Source organism: Lagopus leucura, unplaced genomic scaffold, assembly GCF_019238085.1.
Source record: "Lagopus leucura isolate 7727_CA_CO unplaced genomic scaffold, USGS_WTPT01 Super-Scaffold_100004, whole genome shotgun sequence".
NCBI classification, from domain to species: domain Eukaryota; kingdom Metazoa; phylum Chordata; class Aves; order Galliformes; family Phasianidae; genus Lagopus; species Lagopus leucura.
In genome coordinates this window covers 20,936,105-20,961,967 of record NW_024962264.1, presented here as the reverse complement: position 1 = coordinate 20,961,967, position 25,863 = coordinate 20,936,105, and the positions used below count along the sequence as shown (strand labels likewise).

At 37.1% G+C, this 25,863-nt stretch overlaps 1 long non-coding RNA gene across 1 annotated transcript in view; it reads left to right on the top strand.

The window, feature by feature from the left end:
• Window positions 1-25,863, top strand: part of LOC122179577 — a 38,015-nt gene that overhangs the window by 4,439 nt on the left and 7,713 nt on the right. Inside the window, exon 2 of the long non-coding RNA XR_006178754.1 lies at window positions 3,988-4,054. This is a non-coding gene — a long non-coding RNA (uncharacterized LOC122179577). The remainder of the gene's footprint in view (window positions 1-3,987; window positions 4,055-25,863) is intronic.

The following is a 25,863-nucleotide window of genomic DNA, read 5'->3' as shown; positions in this document are numbered from 1 at the left end:
CCTGACTACTTGATCTTTGATTATCTACTGCAGCATAATGCAGTATGATTGTATTATGCAAAGACAGTATATCTGTCTTGCCAGTGTAATGGGTATGCAGTAATATAAGCTTTGCCTCTGAAGCATAGGTTTTCTTAGGTGCAGCTTTGTGTTGAGATTTCTGTGCTAGTGTGACTTGGGAGCCTGTAACCTTCAGGACATGCATTTCTCTGTAGTGCTCTGTGTTGTACAAAGCATGTTTTTACAGTCCAGGCCCTCTTCTAGATATTTGGCTTCAAAAGTTGTGTTTTTGGTTTCCTTGTTTCTGTTGTTTCTCCACACTGATACATGCATAACTGAAAATGTTCAACAGATCTTTGCCCAGTCCCTTTAGTTGCTATCTGTCCCTGTGTCCCAGCTTTTGTGAATTAAAACTGAATGAGGTACTCTGTTATTTCCATTGTCTTACTCAAAAGAGCGATTAGTTGTTTTCAGAACTGTTGTCTTAAGTTCAGCTTCATAGGTTTGTAGCACAAGGTATTAGCTATTTTACTTGAAGAAATTTATCAAAAGTTCTATTTCCCTTTTTTCTTTTTCAAACCAAGGGAGTAGTTCCTCTTTGCTTCAGAACTAAATGAGTAGCTCTAAAATATGAATGAAGCATGAGAGTCTGTATTGAGCCAAAAGCAGGGTGAAGTTTTCTTTTCAGTGGGCTATTACCTTTGCTTATGCAGATGTGCTAAATTGCTTGTGGGTAGTAAAACTGCTTCTTTGTGATTTGCTCCATTACAGTTGACTTCTGAAAAACTTTTATTGACTCACTGTGGCTTTTTGTTTTTACTTTGTTTTGGTTCTTGGTCATCCTTAAATAATTCCTCAAGGTGTCATTTTTTTGTCTGCCTTTGTTCTTAAATGCGTTCTCACAGTTGTTACGAAGTGGCTCTCCCAAATCTGTTAACTCAGAAGTTTAAGTGACTTTATGAACTATTGATTCCTAACTTAGAATTAACTTGAACATGTTCATGTTCATTCTGCAAGATTTCATACATTTTTATACCCACCTCTTCACGAACTGGTAAAAATCTTGATAGTTTTTGACTGTCACATCAGTAAGATACCTCCTGTAAGCTCCTGCTAGCAGTGAGCATAAGGAACGGAGTTGATTATTCCGTGGTTAGCTGATGTGTGCACCTTAAGCCCTGTCAGCCCTTCCTAGCAACAAGTTGCTGGCAGTCACTTGCTACTGCTATGATTTATCTGCTGCCAGCTCTCTGTCTGGCACATGAAGCTGGAATGGCTGCGTGCAGCACTGCTGTGTTTGAGCCAAGCTGAAGGTGTGCTTGATAGGTAGAACAATTCTTAGAGTGCTTACTTGACACAGTCTGCAGATTTGCTGCTGCACTGGAGGCTGCCCTTGTTATGAATGTGATTATGAGGGGAAATTAAATCATGTTAAGATAAAATGACATTTATTATAAGATACCACAGCTAGTTGGAAAAGCTCATAAAATGTAAGAGGTCAGGAAATATTCTTGATATACTCAGGCTGAAGATCCCTCTTTCATCTGCAGCTGTCCTGTTTTCCTTCTTGGTCAAGAGCCAGTTAAGAGATCTGAGGCAGTTTCCCATATTAGTCTGTCCAGATCTCATGGATGAGTTCAGTTTTTCAAGTTCTTTCCTTCTGTTAGTTTCTGTCCCTGAAATAGACCATTTCAGTGACAATAGACACTACATCAAGGTTGGATTTTTCTTGTTGTTTCTTTGTGTTTGCCTTTTTTTTTTTTTTTTTTTTTTTGTACAAATGTGTAGGGTAGTGTGATCAGTTTTGCTTTGTGTGCCAAATAAATAAGAGCTAATTGTGCCATTTCCACCAGTTGACGGTATTAAGCTGCACTTTCCATTTTAAATAACTCTGTGTATGAAAAACATTGTGATTCAGATGTTCAAAAAGAATAAATTTGGCTGTCTAATAATTAGGTGTAGTGATGGTTAGCTGCTTTGGTCACCTGATCTCCAACACTTTCCTTCAAATTCAGCAGACCTTCCTTCAATTTTTCCCTATTCTTGCACACATTCCATTGTGATTAATTGTGAAAAGCAATTATTTGGTATGGTGTGGATTGTGGAAATTGAAAACAAATAGTTGTGATTTCTTTGAGTTTCTGTGTTTGTTTCTTTCAGGCTAACTTAATTTGATTTGTCAGAGATTAAAAGCAATTGTGTGTGAACTTTACCATTAGGTTTTAATTCATATGGTTGCTAATGAGTTATAGAGAAAATACACAGATCTGTTGCAGTATAAGATGTGCGCACTGTAAACTCAGGTTTTATATATGCAAGGGCTGCTCCAGAAGTAATGCCTTTTATTTTATAATGATGGCCCTCAACATCAAAGGTAGATATTGATATGACAGTAGAGGTCAAAGCTTCCTGCCAATGTTCCATTAGATGTTGTTGCTGTGTGACAGATGGCAGCAGAAGGGCAGTCTGACAGAATGACATCTGACACTGAAGTGCATGTGAAGCAGAAGTGTGTCACTGAATTCTTCCATGTGGGGAAAAAATGGAACCCACTGACATTTATTTCCACTTGTGGAATGTTCATGGAGCCTGAACAGTGGATGTGAGCATGGGGAAGTGGCAGGTGGTGCATTTCAGCAGTAGTGATGTGGATCACCTTTGCTAGTGCAAGTTAAGATGCACACAGTATGCAGGCTCCTGTTCATTGCTGGAGAAAATGCTCAGCTAATGATGGTGACTATGTTGAAATACAGTGTTTTATAGCTGCAAATTTGCTCTGTCAAATAGTTTCTTGTATTCTTTGTATTTTCAATGGCAATAAATAGGAGTCATTACTTCTGGAGCAACCTCCATAAGCCAATTCCAGCCCTGTATCTAAACATCCCACAGACATCTCAAATGCTTTTTCTTGTTATATTGTACTTTGACTTTTATCTAGGAGCAAAGCAAACTGATTACAATCTTTATTCTTTATACAGAAATATCAATAAAATTTATGGAATATAGTTCAGACAATGAAGTATATAGAGTATTTTCCCTTCAATATAGCTTGGTCATAGATATGCTCAGCTTGCCAACCAACATTTGTGATGGCTACCATTTTTTTCTGTAGTGGGGGGGAAGGGGGGGGGGGGGCGCGGCGGGAAATATATTTACAGTCAAAATACTTAACAATTAGGAAAGGAAGAAGTATTTAGATGTGGGCTTAAGTACTTTCATGAACATTGAAGGCCTGACTTAATTAATGTTAATAAAATCCATGTTTACTGTTTCAGTTAATAGAAGCTGATATTTCTCTGTAAGGAAGGGGAAATACAAGTAGGATTTCTTGTAAGATAAGGACACAATATGAAATGTTCTTTGTTTGGGTTTGCCTTCCACTTTTCATGTCAAAATCAGAATACCTTGCTGTCAGTGAGGTTTTGTGCTGTTTGTGTTATGTTTGAAAATGAAAAAAATCAGTATTGGCAGTAGGGTCAAATCTTTATCTGATCAAAGATAATGCAGTAACTGATAATGTACTCCCATCAACTTGGTTTCAATGTTTAATAAGAAATATATATGTTCAGCATATATCTCTATCTGATCGAAATCTTTGTTTTATTAGAATTGCTAGTAATGAGAGTGTATCTCTATTAAAACTTGTGTCCGTTGCTGGAGTACTGGAGTGAGTTAGGGCTTGGTTTTCATTTTCGGGTTTTTAGATTGTTTTTCGTTTTAGGTTTTTATTGGTCTGCATCCCCATTTTTTTTATCCTGTGGTCCTAAGATGGCATTTCTTAACTCATTCTGTGACAGCATCTCTAGTAAGACATAATTTGTTCTTGCCCTGTATTTTGATTCTGAATTCATGGGGGAGAAATCAAACCTTAGATATTATTGTGGGTATATTTATTATTTGTTATATGAAAAGATCCTTATTAGCTGTTGCAGTTCAAAGCTTATTCTATATTTTGTTAACGTTTATGTTGTTTTGACTTCTTAACAGACAATAACTTCGAACACTAACTTGAAGCTTTCATTGAGAGCATAGATTCTACAGCAACCAAGTAACAGTAAGTTTTTTTGTCAACTGTTTATCTTTGTTTTTGTAGTAAAAGTCTTGGTGCTGTTTAATCTAAATGTATTCTAGAAATGCAATACAACTGCCAACTATGGCTGATTCTGAAATAGTATGCAATAGTTACATCTCAGTGCATCTGATAGTTTTTAAATCTATTTTCCTTCTATGAAAGATAAATTATTAAGACTGAGTAAAGGTTTCTGTTTTGTTTAGTCTTTCATTGAATGTCGTGATTGCGTTTATGAAATGATTTCTAAGTTATTACAGTCAATTAGAAGTGAAAGAAGAAGCATTAATATACCTGGAGTTTTACTATATTTTAGTAACAGGAAACCTGAGGAAAAAAAAAAAATATTACATTACAACCAAAACAAGTGCCGGTATTGCGTAAGGCTAAAACAGGGTACTAAAGTGATAAATGCTAAGCATTTCTAAGATTATTGCATGATTTTTTTACAGTCAAGGATTGAAAATAGCATTAAACACTGTTATTAACAGTCATTTTAATGATGTCTTCATTGTTTTGGGTTCTCTTTCTCTCACTGGCTTTCAACAGTTGTCCTGCAAAACAACAAAATGTAAAATTACTATGTGAATGAAGACTCATATTCTCTAAATGTATTTTAAGTATGTATGTTGCAGAGTAGGATATAATAGTAAAGACATGCCAGCTGCTGTGCTTATCATCTAGAGATGACTAGAGATTACTGAGGATTTACATCTTTTTCGTTGATTTCTAGCTTGGCTTCAGTTGTCAGCAGCCACTGAGGAAGGTCTGTTGGAGGGAGACAGGCAGCCTCACAATGAGTGGTGATGTGTGATTATATGTGGTGGTGTTCATAGCTTCAGGACATCATAGCTTGGGGCAATGTCTGGGCAAGATCACAGAGTAAGCCCTGTGGTGTTTGGAGGGGTCTGTAACAATCAGTGCTGATACAAAACTGTGCTGAGAGAACTGTTCTTGGCAATTTGTTCTTCATTTAAGTCTGTCTCTTTTCCTTTTTCCTCTTTTCACGTCTACGTGTGAGTTACAAAAATGGTTGTAGTAATCTTCCCTTTCCACAAGTAGTACTACAGGAAGACAAGGAAAAACACTGTGACTAAACATTTTACAGTGTTTCACTGAGTATTCTTAAATCAACTTATCAACTCTGCTTTTAGCTCTTCATTTTTTTCAACACTAAAATCATGAGCAGTTATGCAATTAAGTGTTTTAGGAGACAGCTCTATAAACTTATCATTACCCACATAATTTTTTAAAAGGCTTTTTCCTTTTTTTTTTTTTTGTTTTTGTTTTGTAGGGGTTAGGTTTTATTGATTTTTTTAATTATTGCCAGTGGCCTGTTGTACTTGATAGCAAGCAAGATCTGCAAGGGTCCATATAAATATTTATGTAAATGCAAATGCATTTCTTAATCGTTGCAACCTGTTATCTTTTACTTCCTGTTGACACTGTGGGCTACGTAGAAAAATTGTTCTTTTGCAGAGTGCTGTGCTTTTGTTTTTAATATAGGTAATAGAAATGAGTGGCTGAGTTGGGGAGGAGAAGCTGATCAGTGGGAACAGTGTTTAACATTCATAGATCCAAACCCTGTCTGCATGAGAGAGAACTTAAAATATTTGAATGGACTCACTGTTTTCCCTATAAAGGCAAATGCAAAACACGTAAGGAGCATCAAACTTTAAGAAATGCCATTTACTATTATTATGTTACGGGATTAATCAAGTGAACTCTATTTTCTGTCTTCATACCTTCTATGTTCTTGCACTGGCCTTTCAGAGCGAAGCTTTGGGGCTGCAAGTTGGCCTCTGTGAGCACATCCCAGTGCAGCCCAGAGCAGAGCCGGCTCGTGCTGCTCCAAGGGGGCTCGCGCCCGCTAGAGCTGAGCCGTGATCGAGACCGCGTGCGCTCTGGGGGAGCAGACAGAAGGAAGAGCAAAGCGTTGCTCCACAGCAGCTGGAAGAGAAACGGCCCTGCGGGCACGCGGGCAGCGTAGGAGGAGGGCTGGGGGTGCACGGGGCGCGAAGCAACAGTCCGTGCGGCCAGCGGAGGCGCGGAGCGTCCCGCAGTCGCCATGTGCGGCTGCGAAGGAGCCCGCAGTGCAGCAGCCGGTGGGGCCCAGAGGGAGTGCATCCACAGAGAGTCCCGCAGGAGCAGTCCCGAGGGAAAGGGCCGCTGGGGGAACTGCCGCACGTGAGGATCCGTGTGGAGCAGTGTGCTCCTGGAGGGCTGCGCCGTGCTGCATGACGAGGTAGGAAAGGGCGGGCGTGAGGAAGATTACCCGTTTAGTTCTCCTGGCTCTAGACTGTTAGCAGTAGGTGGTAACCTCACCTTTTTTACGCTGAGCCTGTTTTTCCTGTGGTGGTAGTTGGTGAGCGAGCTCCCTGCCCTTTACCACTTGAGTTTGTTACCTTTTGTTTTCTTTCTCTGCCCTTCTGAGGTGGGGCAGTGAGAGCAGCTTGGTGCTGCCAGCAGTGTTAAACTGCCGTGGTTCTGTAGTCCTGGCTGTTCTGGTCTTTCCAGTGGTAGCTATTACTCTTTTTTTGTCTATGCACCTGCTGGTTAATTCTGATCTATTCTTTTCCCTCTCTAGTTATGGTAGAAATGTGCTAAAAATTCTCCGCTTTGTTAGCTTATCTTGAATGTGAACGGAAAAGATTTGTGTGGGATTTAGCTTTTTTTTCTAACAGTACAGATTTGATAAGAAATCATGCAGATTGATGTTTCAGGTATGAAGAGCTCACATTTATGAACATCAGGGTGTTGATATGGATGTGCTTGCCTGTCCGTTTTAATTTTTTCTCTCACAGGAAGCTGGGTAACCTGTGGCTTTGCTGTTGCTACTGAAGGCCATTTTGCTCTGTCTTCCCCGGTCATTCTCTGTTCATAGGCTTGCCCAAGCCAAAAGCCCCATGTTACAGGTGGGCCCACAGTGCCAAAATTCATGCCCACAAAGCAAATGTTACCATATTTATATGAGGACTTAGTAAATTATGGTAAATTAAGTCATTTCGGAGGCATCTCTTTTAATTATTTTTCATCTGTAAGTGAAATAATATTATCTAATTCATACAGATGAGAATTTTGTACAGTAGTATTTGAAAAAGAGCCTGTCATACTATTCAACCAGATGAGCCGTGGGGCAGGAGCACAATGTGTGTGGGTTTGGGGTTTTTTCAGTTTCTTTTTTTTCTTTTTTTTTTTTCTTTTTTTTTTTCTTTTTTTTTTGCATATAAGAAGCATTGTTAGCATGGAATCAAAATCAAAATGATTATGATAGTCTGGAAGCCATGCTTTTAAGGGTAACTTTCATAAATGCGGGTCATAGCTAAAAGCTCTTCAGCTAGCACTGAACACATTAAACTGGAAGAACAAACAAGAAGCTGGTGTTGGCAGATCAAAGAAAATGAAAGCATAAAAGATACTCTTAGAAGATCAGTTGGCCTAAATATAAGAATTGTAGTAATATCTTTTCTGTCTTATTCTCTTCTGTTTTACTATTTTAATGTATACCTTGATTATTTTAGTCACTGGTATCGTTTCCTTCAAAAAGTTGCTCATTTACTGCCCAAAATTTAATGGGCTAGTAAGTGTTCAAGCCTATGAGAAGAGACTTCCTTGTTTGAAAATAAATGTTACCACTCTTAGGGAGAATAATTGAGTTCATAGTCTAATGGGAAACAAAAATTTTTAGTGGATTCTGAGTTTCCTCAGTTAACTGTAATAAAGGTAAACCAAACAGTGGTGACTGTGCCCAACACTTAAAAATGTGTATGTGGCAGTGGGTGTACGTGTACATAATACTATAGAAAGTGAGATAACATCTTGTCTGTTTGCCAGTAATGTGTTTCGTAAAGTTCAGTGATAGTACGCTTTTCACACAGTCAGTAACTTAAAAGGCTTGCAGCTTTAGATGCTTCTAGACTAGATGATGGCTGAGGACTGAATCAGGTCTGTTGACTCATAGGTCATTCATTACTTGTCTCTCTTTTCCCCCCCATTTCCTTATGGAAATATGGAAAAGCTATAATTCTTTCAAGTGGGCAAGGGGTGAATTAGAGAGCGGATGAATTTTTTTGGTATCTCATTCTTCAGTAAGTCCCTGTCACTTTTCATTTAACTGAAAGCAATTCACTGGCTAAATGAAGTAGTCCTCTGCGTAAGCAATTCTGACTAAAGTGAAAGGCAATATTTGATATTTCTGATGAGTATGCATGTTTAATTACCCATACAACTGGTTTTCTGCATGTGACTTGGTCTTGATGCCCCCTCATTAGGTATACATGTCCCCTGTAATAGGATTGCCTTGAGCTTTGGTTTTCACAACTGCGCTTCTAATCACGTAGCAGACAAGGAGTCAGGCTTGAGGTTTCTAAGGTGCCGCATCTCATGCTCTTGACCAAAGGTGAGCAGTTCTAGCATGGGAGTGTTTAACTAATTAGGGGAAAATGAGGTGCTCCATTATGAGGAACCTGTCAAATAGGCTGAAACATCATTTATTTGGCTTTTATTCTTGAAAAAGGGTGGACTGCAGAAGTGTTTTGTAGCTGTTTAGAAAAGTTTGGATCAGTGACTAGAGTTTTAGTGGAGATACTACAGAAACGCAAAGAACTTGTCTTTGTATTTAAACTTATGTAAAAATAAATCCATATTTTGAATGCTCCTTTTCATAGTTTTATATAAGAAGTGACTTACTATTATGAATGTACTCATTCTGGTTTAGCATAAAATATTCCGGATAGAAATGGAAACTGGAAAAATTAGTAGGAACTTTTCAAAGACATTGTTTTACAGATTGCTGTAGTTAGCAGCCACTACTGGCTGCAAAATCGAATGGAACATGAGTTGTATTGCATTCACTGTATTAACTATAAAATGTGAAATTAACATCCATTTCTGCTTCCATTACCCTACTGATTAGCATAAAAGAGACTTTGTCTTAAGAATTCAGAGGTAAGAAATGCATAAAAAAACACTTCTAGCTCAGGAAAGAATCTAAATGATAATGTCTGGATGCTGGAAAAGCATTGAGAGAAGGATGATGTGTTTGTTACTTTCTCAGACTCTTTCCAGGCCTTCACTCTGGGCCATGTTTGGGGGAGAAAAGCTGTTGTGCAGGGCAGACCTCTGGTATACTTTACAACATAAGAATATCACACCTTTTTTTAATAATAATTCTGAATGCTGTAGTAAAAAAATATGTTTTAAATGCTGCTTCCCATGGAAGCTCTTGGTTTTAGAGTGGCAGTTACGGGAATTATGGTACAGTTGTCTTTTTCTAATGCTCAAACATTAGCAGTAATGCTAAATGGGGATTTTGATCTTCCTAGATGATTGGACAGTGCTTTCCCTCAAGCATATCAACATGTGAATGCAGAGCAGACTGTGATTTTTTTTGTTCCCCTTCTTCTAAGGCGGGAATATTTTTGTAGCCTTGACCTGGTGGCATGAGCTTTACCCTCTAGTGCAGAAGGGTTTTTAATGGATGGGTCAAATGGATAGTTAAGTCCATTATGTTGAGGTACAAAAAAAAGTTGACTTAGCATTGCATGGTGCAGAGCATTAGGAGGAAAGTACAAAGACTTTGCCTGCAGAACTTGGAACGCTTTTCTGTCCTCACCTTCACTGCAAGGTGTGAGTAAATTGCCTGTGATCACTAGACACTCATCAGTCCATCATATAGACTCTTTTTTTGAATATACTCATAACTTTCTCCACAGTTAACAATAGGAACTGCTACTTATATGGTAGTATTCACATGTGCAGAGTATCTAGCATATTAATGTTAAAGCTAGGCTCAGCAAATACCTAATATGCAGTTCCAATGATTAGTATTACGTATACCATGTGTCAAAGTAAATCAGTATAATGTTGTATCAGCACTTCAAAGAGTCCTCATGATTATGAGGGCCACAGATGGGGAATAAAGTATAGAGAAGGTAATTAGAATGACCTTACGTTACTGAGCTGGTGAGTGGTACTGGATCTTTGTGCAGAAGTAATGAAGCTTTTCTGTACAGTGTTGCTTATCAATAACATATGCATGCAGGTATCAGTGACAGTTAATTTGAATACCTAAATACGAACATTAATAACCAACTAAGTACTGCTTGAATTTCCCCAAAGCATTACAGTTTTGGATGAGCTATTCACAAGTTACTACTTTCTTGTTCTAATTTTTTTTTTATAGCTTTCAGTTTATGGCACAATCAAATGGCTTTTAGAATATTCCTTAATTATTGCTATGCTAATAGGATTTATTTCTTTGTTTAAATAGACAGTCCTTCTGCTCTGACAATTAATGGCTAGGTTTGGAGTTATGCTACATTAATTTGTTCATTGTTTAATGGCTCTATGTTTCATTTACAAAGGGCTTATAATTTTCTATAACCTTAAAGCTACAGAGGTAGAACTAGATGCTGGCTCATCTTTGAGGCTGGCAGTTTCTTAATGTATGCAATCTGAAGATGTTATGTCTTACTTTGCATTTTGTTTTTAGACTTGGGAAAATTAAGCAAAATGTCTTAAAACAACTACTGCAAAAGTAGACTGAAGTGCTGACTTTTAAAATATCTGTAGAAGTATAGAAATTCTAGCTGAGTATAGGAGCAGCTTTTTTTACTTTTTCTGACACTGACTTCTATTGTGGCTGTTGAAAACTAGTCTGAACTTGTGTCAGATTATGCCAGGTTGTCTATAAGCAGCCTGCAGGGACTTTAACTTGGGAGGCTGCGTGAGCTATAATGAGGCTATATCAACAGAGCACGAACTGATTTTAATGATTACATTATACCTTTCAGTCTTCGTGCTAGCAATCAAGCTGCCTTTTTATCTAGATCGACTTTGTGACTTACACCAAGTATTTTTTAATAGTTTTTGTTTGACTTCTGCTTGCTGTGTACCTATTGAGTCACTTTTGAATATATTAATCTTCTCAGTAGTAGGTTTTGTCTAAAGTATCTTGTCTAAATTCGTCTGAAGGCATTTGTCTAAAGGAAAAGTTCTGTTGTGGCTTCTGGTAACTTTGGGGATATGGGATTTTGACCTTCTCATGGAATAGGTTAAATGACAACATTTCCTGTTGTTGTTACTTTTTTGGGGAAATGGATTAATGTTAGGCCACTTATTGCCTGTATTTCTCAGTCCTTCTGGGAAAGATATCAGCAATGCAATTCTACGTGTCTGCTTTGTGGTATAGTTGTTTACTTTGTTGCCTTGACTGTTCAGTATTTCATATGCTGACTAGTAAGTTCACTTCACCTCTTTCTGACGGTTTAGTGAAGCTATCAAAATGGAGTTCAACTTTGTGGTTTATCAGTCATAAGGCAGAATATGGGTAAAGATCAAAGCAGCAGTTTAATGCACAGTAGATATAAAAGACTTTGGTAGCTCAATCAACTGAAGTGATAAATGAGAAGAACAGAGTGGTGCAGATAATGTCTCTTTCAATACTCAAGATTTAAGTATGTGAAAACATTTTCTCATTGCAATCTTCAAAATCTTTCATTAAAAGGGAAGTATATAATTGCAAAGGAGAAATATTCATAAGCAGTTTCATGTATGCTTAATAATTAAAAAAAATGAATTCCTGACCGGCAAACTGCTTGCAGACTTGCAAAGTATTTCAATGTGAAAGAGCAGGAGTTATCAGGAACAGAAAGCTGCTTCAGCTTTGCAGAATTAAGAGCTAATTGTCAGGCAGAGGGGATATGTTCTCGGTAGACAAAAATGTTGCTAAGGGCAGAATCTTCACATCAAGTATATAGAATTCTATAGAGGATTAATGTATAAAGCCAATAATTGGATAAGTATTAACTGCTTCCATGCTTACCAGAAGATAAACCAGAAAGATTTCTTTACAGAGGATTTAATTGCTGTCTGAGGATGACATTGTCTTTCAGCATCCCAGTTGAAACAAGCTCCGCTAATGGAATTAAAAAGCAAACAAGTACTGTAGGCACAGAATCACACAGATCACACAGATAGGCACCTAGCATGAAGAGCTAGGTTAAATCTAGAGCCTGCTGAAATACATTGGCAGTGGTTTGACCCTAAGAGCTGCAACAGTTTACAAAGGAGTGAAAGGGTTAGCAAATTGCCTACCACTTTCTTTAAAGAGTTCTTGAGGAATTGCTTTTAACAGTGTTCTGGATTTCGTTTTAAATGACATGTTCACATAGAGCTTATCATCTGTCTTAAAAGATATAAAGGGTAACTGGAAAAAAAAGACAAGGCGAACAGCAGAACAAACATTGAATAACCTACCTCTTTCAGTAGAAGTAAAGAAAAAAATATGAATACTTCATTTTTTTACTATTACAAATTGACTTGTGTCCTCTGAAGGTTGTGTTCAGTTTACCTGACTGGTTAATCTGAGTACTGCCTGGAAGAAATCACCTTTTGTACACCTCTGGCCTACGAAGAGGGTGATGTTTACAACACAGCAAGTATAGGCTCATTTTCAAGGTTGTGGAGACAAGGCTAGGCTTATAATTTGGGTGGGCAGTGAATTTGTGAGTAAAAACCATCACAGGAAAATAGGAAAATCTGAAGGGGCTGCACTTGTTAATGGTTATTACCTTTTTGCTGCACTTGTTTGTTTGCTTAACTTGATGATACTCTGCTAGATATTTCACCAGCTTGAATGATCACAGAGGCTCAAATAGCAAAATACAGCTTAAATTTCTTTAGCTTTGTCTTGAACTCTGCTGTTCAGACACTCCTGAGTAGGATCTTGTGTTTTTTCAATCTCTTCTGCTGGATACTACAAAAACTCTACATATTCATATTCTTGCAAGGACTAGTGGATTAATTCTGAGATTTGCAATGGAAGAAACATCTGTGTTGATATATTTGATTTTAGTTAATTAAATTTTGCTGAGCATATATGCATGAAAACAATTCCCCAAATGACAAATTTATTCTTTCTTCAGTGTGTATGGACTTCTAATTTGACTCAGAACTGGGAAAAATAATAAAAAACATGAAACAGAAGTTCCTTTACAGTACTTAAATGTTTTCTTCAAGGCCAAATTGGAAAGTAAAGCGTAATACACATCTGTTGTAGCTTTTTTATATATTTTAAGTGTGAGTCAAGTTGCAGAATTCATACCTGAACCTTTAATGATAGGAAGAAATGTTTTCACTTACATTCAAATTACTTTAGGATGAGTATGATAAATGTTAGTACAAGTGTAGATGTATTCCGCTTACGCTCTTTATTGCAGTGGTGAAACATATATATTTATGCTAGATCATGCCAATCTGTTATCTAAATCTAAATCTTGAGGTCTTTTACTCCAGAACTTTAACTTTTTTTCACTTTGATATTTAACCTCTAAAAGTCATCTGTACTCTAACAAGCATAATGCTTCTCTCACAGGAATGATATGTGCTTTTGAACCCTTTAATTCTTTGTGTGATCCATTCAAGTATTTGCAGCAATTGAGTTGTTTCACTACACTCAGGAGAGGGTCTTGCCATCTAGTATGTTCAGCTGGGGAAGAGAAGAAACAGGTTCCAAGATAATTCAAAGCTGTGTTCAAATAGAATTGGGAAACAAAAGAATAAAATGAGGTATGCTACCGTTTTATTTCTTACAGGCAGAGAAATGTTTCCTTATTAGTTGAAGTAGTCTGTAGAAGTGAGTCATATAGCAATGAGGCGCACACTCTTAAATAATTGTCTCAATTTTAAAGATTTTAACAAATTCTTTGTTTGTTTTTAAGAATTCCAAGATTGCATGGAAATCTTACAGTTTGCTATTAATACACCTTAAAGTACTCCAGTTTTCTCTTCCTTGTGTTCATTCTCTGTTCAGAATTTTAGAATCCTACAGCTTTTCTGAAGGCTGTGAGGAATGTAACAGGAGGTAGCAAAAAAAAAGAAAAATCAACAACAACAAAAAAAGCAAAAACAAGATTTGAAAAAGCATCCTATCTCCAGGTGAAACTGTTTTGATATGTCAAGAATGAAAGCGTGAAAGCAGAGGCTGTCTTTACCCTTCAATAAATTATGTTCTCTGGCCACAGCTGCGTAATGCTTAGAGATGAGCAAGATAGTATTATAACCTGCTCAGTTTGCAGAAGAGGAGAAATAGGGATACAGTTTTATTCACACTCTTATTCATAATCTACCATCTCTATAACTGGTTGCTTATTTATCACTGTTCATCAGCTTTTTGTTCTTGTTGTGGTCTCAGGCTGTAGATTACTCCAAGACTTACGGTGAGTGTCTCAATAAGTGAAGAATCCCAAAGATTTCCACTTTAGCTTACATCTTTCAGCTGTGTACCAGTGTTGTTAGATGAGAAATACCGGGATGTACAGGAGGGTAATCTTCTTGATTATAGAGACTGATATGATTCAAAGTAGGAAACTGGGGGGGGGGGGGGGCGGGAAAGGAAAATCAGATTGTGAAAGAGATTTTGTTGCATATTCTGAAACCAAAGCAGACTGTCCCAACATCCTAGACAAAGTAGCTATTACACAAGCTAGAATAATCTTGGAAAAAAAAATGTGAAAAGCTTCCAAGACCACATTGTATTTTAAAATATATGGAAGCCAAGGTAAGCCTGGGGATTCTCATTATTAAAGCACACTGTTATATGATTCACTTGAAAAATGTTCCTTGTAATAGATTGTACAGGTTGTCAGATCACTGTCTTAAAAACCTTAATTGGACTTGAAGACTGATTCCACTAAAATTTACATACATGTTTGTGTCAAGCCTGTTAAAGTAAGAATATGTAAGTAAGAACATGAAGGTGTTGCTAAATCACAAGTATTGAAAGTGAGAACAATCAACATGTAAATTATTGAGCTGTCACATTAAATGAAACTGAGTATTTTTGAAGTGATTCACGTGTAGATTGTAATAAAAGGGCACAAGTTCTGCATTAGCAAAAATCAGAAGTTCAAGTTAGCGCTCATTATTTCTTAAAAGGAACAGTAAGAACTCTACATCTTAACTTAGCTATGTAGGAGTAATGAATCGTCCAAAAGATCAGCCTAATCTAAGTTCTGAAGAGGCAACCTTTTAAAAGAGTATTTTCATGCCTTCCATATTTTTCTAGTCTTTAATCTGAATGGATTAGTTATGGTACGTACTGTATTAAAATTGATTTTTGAAAAGTAAAATTTTAAAGTGCTGTGTTAAACTTTGTGGTTTTTTTGATGAGAAACTAGATGGTAATAATTCTGACAAATTGTCATTTTTAAGTATTTAAAATTGTCATTGTGTGAGTTGGAAGTGGGTTTTCATGCATCTTGGAGCTATTGTTCTAGATGTTTTTGCAAAGCTTGTTTGCTTTGTTTTCAGGATTTGGTCATTATGAAGACTGATCCTAAGAAGAAATGTTCAGAATGAGGTGCTTTTCTTTTTTTTTTTTAATTAAAAACGTACAGAATGCATTTTAATGCTTGAGAGTTGCTACTGTTGTATTCTCATTCAAAGGGGTTGCTTTGGAATTCTGCTTATAAGGAAGTGGTGGTCACTTTATTTGATAAAACAGGATAGAAAATACATAGTTGCCTTCCATGTATCATCCTTTATTTGAGAGTAGGGAGGAGGAAGGAAAGTTTCAAACTTCTTGGAAATGGGGTGCATGTTATTACTTTCTGCCAGTTTTCTTCTGGAGTGTATGGAGAGTTCCCAAGATTGCCTCCTGATAAAACTGCATTCACCTGTGTGTTTCCCAAAGCCTTGCAGAGGGCAGGAAAGACTTCTTGGATGCACTGGCAATAGCATATAGGGACTTCAGATTGAAAAAAACAGTATTCTAGGAACTTACAGGATGTTGGTATCAGAGGGAATACTAGTAATTACTTGCAGACTAATTGTGGCTTTTGGGACTGTTATGGCCGACAGAACAAAGTACTGCTACTGAATAATGAGTCAAGGCAAGTTAAATAGGAGTCTGTCAGCTGGGTTTGAAAAAGATGGTCAGATTCCAAATTGGGATCACATTCTTTAAAATGGCCCTTGGGAAATTTATTTTATCAAGCAACCACTGTTATTTTGTGCTTTGTCTTTTGTGGGGATCCTATTCAATGCATGGGCATGAAAGTGTATGTAAAATATGCTTATTCTAAATTTAATATTAATGTATTCTATTTGAGAGTGATGTAATGTATTTGTTACCACTCTAAAAATTAGAAAATAATTTCACTGCTAGAAAAGACTAAAATTGGTTTCTCATTTTAATACTCCTCATTAGTTCCTTACTCTGTGACTCTCAGATGAATTGTGTTTTATTTTAAGAACTGGAGCATAGTCTTCTGATGAACCTTGGGATTGACTTGGTTTTGTCTGCATTTTATCACTGATTTAAAATCACAGAATTGCCCCTCACCATGGCAGAGGAGAGGGGAGGAACATTATCTCCCTCAATCTGCTGACCGTGGTTTTTTTTTAATGCGCCCCATGATACCATTGGCCTTTTTGGCCACGAGGACATGCTGCTGGCCAACCTGTTGTTCACCAGAAAACCCGAGTCCTTCTCTGCAGAGCTTCTCTCCAGCTGGTCCTCAGCATGTACTGATGCATGTGGTTATTTCTCCCCAGGTGCAAGACTCTATACTTGCTATTGTTAAAACTCATCAGGTTTCTTCCTGTCTAGGTCTTGCTAGGCAGCATGGCCTTCCAGTACATCAGCCATTCTTCCCAGCTTTGTATCATCAGTAAACTTGCAGAGCATTGGCACTGTTTCTTCATCTAGATCATTGATGAATATGTAGAGCAAGTCTGGACTCGGCCTTTTTTCCACATTTCATGAACCACCTTCTTTCTTTTCAGTTTTTCCCCGAGTTCCTTGCTCATCCATGCAGGCCTCCTGCCACCCTTCCTTGCTTCCCTAAACTTAAGGATGCACTAATCCTGAGCAAGAAGTGGTGTTTAAGTTATATCAGATGTAGTAGAGTCATCTTAACATCTCTAACAATTGCTGGAAGACAGCAAACCTTCCTGGAGAGGTTATCTGTATGTTATCCAGTTATCATTAATAGTTATTGGGGGTTATCCAATCAAGTTCCTCAGGCTGTCTTTGCTCCTATTATGTGAGAAGTGCTTTCGTAATTCTGAAATGAACTGCTGCTAAAAGAGGCAATATATTACAGTATTGTCTGGTCAGGCTTCTTCAGTTTAATAAGTGGACTACTGAAACAAAACAGGAACATTCAAGGCAAGTTCCAGGGTCTGTAACACCTTTTTAAAGGTCATGGGTCTTTTCCTTTGAGATATACCATGCTTATATAGTGTAAGCTTATCTGGGGAAGAGTATAATAAAAAAATAATTAAGTCATTGGTTTAGTCTCTTCTTAGCCTCAGGCTCTGCAGAACTGAGTTTTGGTCTATGTTATTTTTATTGCTGTGGATCAAGGAAGCCCAGCAATAAAGCAATTGAGTACAATCTTTACCTGTTAAATTATTTGTGATGAGCATTGTTTTAACACAAATTAAAAGCCAGAAGTAAGCGATTTTTTATTTTTTAAGCCTTTGCTTTTTGTGTTGCTCAGCCTGTGTGCATGGTGGAGCAGTGCAAACTGGCTCAGCAGGAGCAAGTCGCGGCTCACAGAGCTGCACTCAAATTGTGGCATGCTGTTCTGAGGCTGTGGTTCAACAACAAGCTGAATCTAGCTTTAGGGCTCTTGTTTCTAATCAAGAACGCTGCACCTACGTGATAGCAAGCACTGATCCAGTACAAACATTCTGCTAACTCAACGTTTTTCTAGGAATTCTGACAAGTTAACATTATTGTCAGGCTTTATGACAGATTATTATCAGTTCTTCTATAGCTGTCATGTAACCTGTGTAGAGCATAAAGCTATCACAAAGACTATACTGTGTGCACCACTTAATTTGAGGGAAAAAAAAATGTAGTTGTGTTTTCATGTCTAATACAAATAAAACTTGTATGGCTATGCACAGATCCAGCATTGAGAGTTATGAACTAGAGCTTGAAGATTTTGACTCATGTCTCCTGACATAGTGTAAGTAGGATGAACATCTTGATGAATGTCTTCAGTGCAGCACTTACATATATACATGAGATAAGTGTGTGGGGATAAAGTCTCATTCTTAAAAACTTGAATGGGAAAGAATGACTTTGCATCTTGCAGTCTTTGTAATTCACAATATTTCATGCTGTACTTTTTGTTTACTACATCTACTCTTTATGTACATGGCATACACACATAGTTATGGAGAGGTAAAACTGTCTTTCAAATTTGATAGGTGAATACTAGAATCCAAATATTTACTGCTGATAATAGAAACCACAAGTTTTTTCTCTAAAAATGTTGGGTTCCATCTATTACTAATGAAGTATTGGGGGAAAAACACTTAGGTGTTGCGATGGATTTGTTCTTCTATCATTGCAATTCAACAGTACATGGGAAATATGCTGGAAATCAGTAAAATAGAAAAAGCTGACCTGATGTGATTGACTATGCTCGATTCCAAACAATATCATGCTTTCCTACTGATTACATTCCATTTGTTAATATTGCCTGCAACATTGGTACAGCAGTTGCTGTGCAGTGTTATTGGGTAGATTTTTTTTCTGCCTGAAATGATTCTGTGTCACACTGGGGCTTTTTCTTAAAGTATCAAGACTGAGTTGAGCGTGCCCAGCCTATGTTTTAAGTTGTAATGAGATTTAACCATCCAATGTAGGTTACTGAATGATAGTAAGTTTCTACTTGTAAAATTTATGCACAAAGAAAAGCCATGATTGAAATGGTATGCAATCTATAAAACTTATGTCAAAGTAAATATTATGAGACAGTAAGTTCATAAACGTGGCATTCTCTGAAAATCATAGGATCATAGAATCACAAGGTTGGGAACAACCTGCAAGATTGTTCAGTCCAACTGTCCTCCCATTACTATTGTTACCACAAGCTACTAAAGCATATCTCGTAGCTCAGTCTCATAGTCTCAGTAGTCTCATCCAGACAATTCTCCTTGGTTTTTCTCTTACCCTTAATGTATTTATAAAGGGATTTCTTATTCTCTTTTACTGCAGTGGCCAATTTGAGTTCAAGTTGGGCTTTTGACCTCTTAATTTCCTCCCTGTGCGTACCTTAGGAACTTCCTTTTAATCTCCCCAAGTAGCCTGTCCCTTCTTCCAGAGGGCGTACTCTTTTCCTTCCAGAATCTCAACAATAGTTCTTTGCTCTGTGGAGAGGTCTGGTAAAATATAGATGTATATTTTTTTTCTTGAGTACAACAAGAAGAGCATAGATCTTGGAGATAACTGAGATCTTGAGTTTCCCCACCTCTCCTCAGTAATTCTGCAACATCAGGTACAATTTCAGGTTTAACAAAATCTTCCCACACGCACTTTATGGCAAAAGGTTGCTCCAAGATGAAATCTGGTCTCTGATGTAATTTTTGTGCCTTTCCACTATGCTTCCTTTTCTCTGTAGAATAATTGTAGTTTATTGTAAGCTTAATCTTTTCCTTTCTATAGTTGCTTTATTTTAATTTGGGGGCCAGAGAGATAAGGTCCCCAAATGAGGGAAATGGAATGTTAGGACAGCTGCTGAATAGCCTGTGGAATTATACGGACTGATTACTGCAGCTTTCTCATAGTCATTTCCATTGACTCAGTGCTTTTGCCTTCAGTTTTCCAGGGTTGAAAATAGGAATGGGGTATTTAAACACTATAAAATAGTATGCAAGCATGAAACACCCAGGCACACCAGATGTGTGCAAGGTGAGATGCTTCTATATTCCTAGCTTAATTGGAAAGCTGTTGCTGTTATCTTCTGTGTTTTAGCACAGGTAAGCATGCAAATCATAAAATTAGGGAGTTTTTCTCATCCCTGTTACTTTTGTTTGTATTTATAATCATATGAAAAATCTACTTAACAGCTTTTTGCCTTGCTAATTTTTATGAAAACCTGTAGGTAGGTATAGTGCATAGTAACATAATGGCAGAGGAAAAGAGTTAGCTAAAGGTTGGAAAATGGCAATTTGTGTTCCATGCATACGTGAGAGAAATGTGCTTTGTGAGAGGCAAATAGCTAGTATGTCTATTTCTCATTTCTCTAGTGTATTTGGTTTGTGAAAAGCAAGAATGTTCAGTAAAACTGGCACACTTAGTGTTTCATGACCAAGTATGGAAGCTTCCAAAAGTTGTCATGTACAGTTTATGAAATATGAAATAAACATGGAGTGAAGAAGAAAAAAATCTCAGTGGAGTAGCTGATGTTACCATTAACAAACTATAAATAAAACAAGCATTGATTTCAAGGCATTTTAAGGTAGGTACTGACAGAACTGATGATCACATGGTAAGTTAGGATTTGTCTGTACCCTTCAAAAAAAGTTGAACTTTTCAAGGCATTTATGTTCTTGTTTAGGCACATGAAAGGGAATGTTATTAAACAGCAAGAAAATGCTTCAGTGATGTAAGGGAATTCATTCATAAATTTTTGTATGTATTTAAGGAGAAAAAGACTTTATCTAAGGCAGCTGTAGACAGAGATACCAGGAAAAACAGTGGGCATGGGAATACTTGCTAAAAGAATAATTTGACTGCCTTAGGTTGCCCGTAGATATTGTGGATGCCCCTTCCCTGGAGGCATTCAAGACCAGGTTGGGTGGGCCCTGAACAGCCTGACCTAGTAGTTGATCTAGCGACTGTCAGCTCTGTGACAGGGGGGGTTGGAGCTTAATGATCCTTGAGGTCCCTTCCAACCCAAGCTGTTACGATTTTCTGATCTCTTAGTTATCATATTACTCAGCAAATAAACATGTACTTGTTAATACATCTTTTCTTTCAATGATTAAAAGAAAATGGATGGAGGAGAGGAGGCTAAGAGAAATGTAGCCAAGCAGTGTGTGTTAATGATTTTGCCACATAGTATTTTAACATCTGTGGAGCCTAGCACTGCTTGCAGCATTCAAGGTGAGGCTTCCACAAGGCTGACTATAAGGTGAGATTCACTTCTTTTACAATGTGCTTTGTCTCTAATAAATTTCTATTTGCAGCAATACTGAAACTATTGATAGGAATGTTACATGTACTTCTTTCTTACTGTGGTGTTATTTTACTGTGATGCTTTATCATTGTTGAAAAACAGAAGTAGCTAGTACTTGAATTTTAGGACAATCAAGCTAGCTTGGACTTTTGTGTTTCTTACTGTTTTACTACTAATCTTGTTTGGAAGGCAGGTTTTTTTTAGAGGTCTTTTGGATAGGTTCTGAATGTTCTGGGACTCTTGTACTACAAGGATATTTTTCTGATGCCCTGCCTTCTGCTTTCTGTGTGTTGCGTTTAGATGATTTCTGTCTAAGGGTATGAAGGTGCTGTGTTGTAGCACTTCTCTGTGATCAGGCTCAGGTCTTGTGATCAGTTCTTAGACACATCTTTTGATCTCTCCAGATAATCACTGCATATACTATTGCCAGTATTTGTCAGTGTGTATGTGTGTATAATCAAGATCCACTCTAGGGAAGTGGCTTGGAATTCTCTGTATTGAAATGTATGTGTTATAACATATGTCTGTTGCTCCAAAAGTAATACCTCTGTTTATTTCCATGGAAGCTGTGGCAAAAAACGCAATAAAGCTACTTGACAGAGAAAATTCTCAGTCAAAACACTAGCTTTCAGCACAGTCTCCACCATTAGCTATGTGTTTTTGCCAGCGGTGAACAAGAGCCTGTATGCTGTGCTTGTGTTAAATAAATAAATAAAAAGGTATGGCCATCCATAGTATGGCATGTCTTTCATATTGCTGTTGCTACTGCTGAAATGCCCCATCATTCATAGTGCTCACATACACTGCTTTCTGCAAGCTTTTTTTTTTTTTTTTTTTTTTGCATAAAGTAATTCAGTGATGCATCTTTGCTTTGTACACACTTTGTCAGGTGCCCCTCTGCTGCCGTGGGTGGCACAGCAATGAAATTGAATTGTTTACATGCAGGAAGGTTCAGCCTCTACTGCCCTACCATCAATATCTGCCTCAGAAAAGGGAGTAAATACTTTTCCTCAGTAACTACTGTTATGAAAATCGAAGGCTTTGAAAGTATCTAGTACCAGTGGTAGAATCTCAAAGTGACTTCCTTTACTTACCATTTCTCCTCACTTTCTTCTGAGTATTCACTGTAATAGTATGTTCCAATATATAATGTTGTCTACTTATAATTCAGCTGCCTTCTTATGCACTACACTATTTTTTTTCCCCACTTTATTCTATTTTTTTATGTTGGAATACTTGAAGATGACTGAAAGTATTTTCAAATTGTTTTTTTTCCCACAAAAAAATTCTTTAGTTTTGTTTTTCTACAACTGTGTATCATAAATCTCATTGGTTGGTCTGAGTTAGTTTAAGCAAATTGTATTACAAGATATAGGTGAATAAACTATATCTGTACAGCTTCAATTTTTTTTTTCTTTTTTGTGGAGTATAGAGGTCAAATATCTTTTACTTCATTTGTTTATTTCCTGAAATGTTAGGCTTTACCCCTAGCTGTTAGAAATAGTACTGATTTGTGTTTAGAATATTCAGATAGCCTAGCAAAATTGCTTTTTGTAATCGCCTACAAGACTGAAGCTTGTATTAAAACATGCTGTCTGTTTGTTTACTGGAGATTCATCAGGCCAGCTACAGATGCTAGTTCTACAAGATCTTCCCTAGAGTAGAGTTTTAATTAAACAACTCTTTTTACCCCAGCTGTCAATGCAGCCAGTATAAAAGGCAGGAAGCTTGTTTTTAGGAAAGAGCTTGAATGCTTAGCTTGTCCTAAAGTCTATAACCACAAAATAAAATGAAACATTGAATTTTCTACTTCTCAGAATTCTTTTTCACCCTAGCCAGTTTGCAGTAACTTTGTCTGGTTGAAGAAGTCATTTTAGTAGTTCTTAAAGCTTACTTTCTTCATGCATTTTAAGTTTGCAGTGCATGCTCAATTCTCCTGGAAAATGAACTGTAGGAGAAATTTGGAGATTGGTTTAATCTAATCCTTGCTTTGCAAATAACTGGAGCTGTACAGTGCCATTTGCAATGTGTTTCTCCCCTCCTGCCCCCGTTGCTTTTCATATAGGAGAATATCTCAAAATTTCACACGCTGAATCAAGCCCTCCTTTAAGCTGAAAGATAGTTGAATATTAATATTGAAATGCAGTACAGAAAAATTGAATATAGCTTGCAAAAAAAAAAAAAAAAAAAAATTTTTTTGGTAATTTTTGTTCATGAAATTCTTTTCTTTACTGCCCACTACTACTATTGCTTGGTAGAAAGAAGTAAAGAAAAAAATTCTGGGGGAGAGAAAACATGTCTGGCCTCTGGGAAAAACAGGCTTCTGCATCTCATTTGAACCAAACCTAGGCAACCCAAATATCTAAAACCCTTAAATCTCCAAATCCCACCTGATCTACCTCTCCTGCTGATGCTAGCCTTCTGCTTGTATAGCTGCAGTAAGAGGTAAGTACAAGACGTGAACTTGTCTTGAACAATATTTACTACAAAAATGGATTACTATATTTCTACTGAATATCTGTGTTCTGTCATCTTCAACTCCTTTTAGGGGGTTACTCATCCGTCAAAAGCATGTTTCTAGTTACCTCACCATTATTTTATGGCTATTTCAGAACTTCATGTGAACTTTAAGTAGTCTTTCCATCACTGTTGGACGTGGAATATGGGTCTATCAGATTATTTTTTTTCTTCTCTTTTTAGTGAGGTTGATTTGTAAGATGTTCCTCCCATATGTTTCATTCTTATATACCTGTCTTTCTGTTTTAGTGTCTGTATCTGTAGCTCCTTTGTAACTGCTATTCCGTGGCAGCCTATATGCCTGCCTTCAATATTGAGATTCATAAATTCTGTGGGTAGATAGGAGTTGAGTAAATTTCCTTTCACCCACTTGCTCCAGGAGGTTTGGCATAATTCCTAGATGAGAGTATTGAAGATGTAACACAGCCCTAAATTACTGCCCAATACATATTCGGGTTTTGAATACCAAAGGTAGTTCAATTACTTGTTAACCACATTTTAAACTGACCTATGAATTATTGTTAAAAAGAAGCTGCCCTTATGTGGCTATAGTATTCTTAGTATATCAGGCTTAAATCTGCTAGAGATTTATGCTTGCTGAGATCTAGTTAAAAAATTTCGGTAGTTCAAAGTTTAGTGACTCCTAAATTCACTATTCACTATTCCAATAGTGAGTTTACAACACCTTTTGTTGAATTATAATAACATTTATGCAAAACTGTCCAAGAGTTTGTAGTTTTGACTTGAAACATTATTAGTATAAGCTCTGTATTTAGGCAAATGAAATATTTTAAATAGCAGTGATCTTGTTTTTCTGAGCTTGCTAATTGGTTAGGAAACATTCCATGGGGAAAATTTCAATTTTATTTTTTTTATTTTTTTTTTTTTTACATTTTTACCTTTATGTACTTTCTACTATGTAATTGAAATGCAACTTACCGAGTACTTTGATTACACTTTATAACTACATGCATGAACGGTAGTTATGTTTTAGCATAGGAAAGAGAAGCTTTATATAAAAATTCCTTTTAAGTAGGACAAAAGTCCTCATTTCAAGATCAAAGTACAAAACAGGCAGTCACCGTATAGCAAATTACTAAAACCTGAGTGTTATATAAATGAAGTTGTAAAAACTTGGAATACGGAGGTTCTAATAATTTCATTATTAAGATGACTTCTGAAGTTCTTTTTCATGTTTCTGTCACAGTGCAGCTAATCTGAGTAATACAGGAGCAATTTTAATATGTTTGATTTCTGTCCTCCATTTTGTTTTCTGGGCAAGTTCTGTTGTTTGGCTTTATGGGATTGTTCTATATACTGTGATATACTGGTAGTTTTGCATCTAAGACATTTTCCTAATGGATTTTTTCTTGGTTTCTGCATATCATAGCATCATTTACCTTACTTGATCAACTTTACTACTTTTTGTCATAAGAAAATATGAATACTTTGCTCATCATTTGGAGAACCCAATAACAACTATTTAAGAAGACATAAACTGAGACTCCTAAATATGGAAATACAAGGCTATGTCTATGAATGTCTCTGCATTTGCATTTCAGTCCAGATGAAGCATGCTCCTCATCTGACCTCACAGTTCATATTGCCCAGGAATCAGCTGGGGGCTTCTTAAACAAAGCTGAGCCAGAGGATGCTTTCCAGGGCATGAGAAAATCTCTGCAGCCTCTGCTGGATGTTCACTAGGCTCAGCTGGCCTGGTAACCCGCGAGGGCAGTATGAATGAGGTCCCTCAGCACCAGCTGTGACCGCATTCTTTTGGAGTCACCCTATGCTTAGAGAGACAATGAGTTTATTTTCTCCCTTAGATTTCTTAAGAAGGTTGCTTTTTTTCTTGGTTGGAATTAAGCATCTTGGATCTCTTTTAATGAACTTGTAGATATGGGGAAAACAGTGTTTTTATTTTCTTCAGGAGTCTAGTGTTGAATATATGTATGATGTATACATGTGACCGTGCACCTTTTTGAAATGTCTTGCAGTACCTTGCGGTACCTTGCAGTCCTGCTGTCATTAAACACTTTCAGGAAGCCAGGGAAAAATCTCATCCTTCAGCAGAGCCTTTGATGACTGAGATTTAGGCTGGGTATGGAGCAGGATTGATTTGAAGGAAGGAATGTCAGTGTTGGCCAGGAACACAGATGGTTGTGTGGGATTCATCAGTAGCTGGATCAGGTGGTACAAATCTGTTCTCTGAACTCAGTTGCCATTTCATTGCCTGCTTAATGCAAAATTCAGGAAGAAGTCCACATGAAAGGGAATGGATCGCTTGTTTGTGGT